Genomic DNA, 2,845 nt, shown 5'->3' on the forward strand with positions numbered 1-2,845 from the left:
GGGTTTGAACCACCAGCCATCTGGTTAGCAGGCAAGTGTCTTAGCCACTATGCTACCAGATCTCTCCTTCATAGTAGAGAGACAAGAGGCAACTTTAATGATATGGATAAAGTAAAGCTTTAGGGACCTCCATTGGCTGATGTGGCATGACTCAAAATGAGCAAAAACAGATGCAAGCATCCATTAATAATTGGAACATGGATTGTACTACGTATGAATCTAGGAAAACTGGAAGTTGTCAAAAATGAAATGGAATGAATAAAGATTGATATGCTGGGAATTAGTGAGCTGAAATGGGCTTGTTTTGGCCATATTGAATTGGACAACCATATGATCTACTTTGCCAGGAATGAGAAATTGAAGAGGAATGGTGAGGCATACATCATCACAAAGACTATTTCAAGATCTGTCCTAAAGTACAATGCTGTCAGTGATAGGATAATATCCATAAGCCTACAAGGAAGGCCAGTTACTACTACTATTATCCAAATTTATGCACCAACCACCAAAGCCAAAAATCAGGATATTGAAGATTTCTACTAACTTATGCAGTCTGAAATTGATCGAACATGCAATCAAGATATGTTGATTATCACTGGTGACTGAAATGCAAAGAAGTTGGAAACAAAGAAGGGTCACCAGTAGTTGGAAAATATGGCCTTGGAAATAGAAATAATGCTGGAGATCGCATGATAGAATTTTGCAAGAATGACTTATTCATTTCAAATACCTTTTTTCAACAACATAAATGGTGACTATACACATGGATTTCACCACATGGAATGAACAGGAATCAGATTGACGACATCTGTGGCAAGAGGCAATGGAGAAATTCAGTATCTTCAGCCAAAACAAGTCCAGGAGCTGATTGTGGAACAGATCATTAACTGCTATATGCATGTTCAAGTTGAAGTTGAAGACAATTAAAACAAGTCCATGAGAGGCAAAATATGACCTTGAATATATCCCTCCTGAATTTAGAGACCATTTAAAGAATAGATTTGATGAATTGAACACCAATGACCAAAAACCAGAGGAATTGTTGGATGACATCAAGAACATTATCCATAGGAAAGCAAGAGGTCATTAAAAAGACAAGAAATGTAGAAAAGGCCAAAATGGATGTCAGAAGAGATTCTGAAACCTGCCATTGAGTGGAGAGAAGCTAAAGCAAATGGAATAAATGACAAGAAAAAAGAGTTGAACAGAAGATTTCAAAGAGCAGATTGAGCAGACAAAGCCAATTACTATAATGAAATGTGCAAAGACCTGGAGTTAGAAAACCAAAAGAGAAGAACACACTTGGCATTTCTCAAGCTGAAAGAACTGAGGGAAAAAATTTAAACCTTCAGTTGAAATATTGAAAGATTCTGTGGGCAAAATATTGAATAATGTAAGAAACATTAAAAGAAGGTGGAAAGAATACACAGAGTCACTGTACCAAAAAGAATTGGTCGATGTTCATCCATTTCAGGAGGTGGCATATGATCAAGAGCCAATGGTATTGAAGGAAGAAGTCAAAGCTGCACTGAAGAAATTGGCAAAGAACAAGGCTCCAGGAAGTGACAGAATACCCATTGAGATGTTTCAACAAATCCATGTCCCACTGGAAGCACTCATTCGGTTATCACAAGAGATTTGGAAGAGAGCTACCTGGCCAAATGACAGGAAGAGATCCATATTTGTAACCATTCCAAAGAAAGATGATCCCACAGAACATGGAAATCATTGAAAAATATCATCAATATCACATGCAAATAAAATCTTAGTAAAGATAATTAAAAAGCCATTGCAGCAGTATATTGACAGAGAACTTCCAGAAATGCAAGCTGGATTCAGAAGGGGATGTGGAATGAGGTATATCATTGCTGATGCTAGTTGGGTCTTGGGTCAAAGCAAAGAATATCAGAAAAATGTTTACTTATGTTTTATTGGATATGCCAAAGCTTTTGATTGTGTGGATCATGACAAATTATGGATAACATTGAGAAGAATGGGAATTCCAGAACAGTTGATTGCACTCATGAGGAACCTGTACATAGATCATGAAGTTATTCAACCTCTGTTGTTCAAACAGAACAAGGGGATACTGCATGGTTCAGAATCAAGAAGGGAGTGTGTCAGGTCTATCCTTCCACCATACTTATTCAATCTGTATGCTGAACAAATAATCCAAGAAGCTGGACTATATGAAGAGGAACATGGCATCAGGATTGGAGGAAGACTCATTAACAAACTGCGATATGCAGATGACACAACTTTGCTTGCTGAAAGTGAGGATGACTTGAAACACTTACTGATGAAGATTAAAGACTACAGTCTGCAGGGTGGATTATACCTCAACATAAAGAAAACAAAAATCCTCACAACTGGACCAATAAGCAGCATCGTGATAGGTGGAGAAAAGATTGAAGTTGTCAAAGACTTCATATTACTTGGTTCTATAATCAACGCCAATGGAAGCAGTAGTCAAGACATCAAAACACATATTTCATTGGGCAAGTCTGCTGCAAAAGACCTCTTTCATATGCTGAAGAGCAAAGATATCTTTTTGAAGAGTAAATGTGCCTAACCCAAGCCACGGTATTTACAATTGCCTCATTTGCACGTGAGAGCTGGACAATGAATAAGGAAGATCGAAGAAGAGTTGATGCTTCTAAGTTGTGGTGTTGGCAAAGAATACTGAAAGTACCATGGACTGCTAAAAAGACTAACAAATCTCTCCTGGAAGAAGTGCAGTCAAAATGCTCCTTGGACTTGAGAATGGCCAGACTTTGTTTCACCTACTTTGGTCATGTTATCAGAAGGGACCATTCTCTGGAGAAGGATGTCATGCTTGGTAAAG

This window comes from Orycteropus afer, unplaced genomic scaffold (assembly GCF_000298275.1).
Source record: "Orycteropus afer afer isolate SDZICR_OR568_19922 unplaced genomic scaffold, OryAfe1.0 scaffold00545, whole genome shotgun sequence".
Lineage (NCBI taxonomy): Eukaryota > Metazoa > Chordata > Mammalia > Tubulidentata > Orycteropodidae > Orycteropus > Orycteropus afer.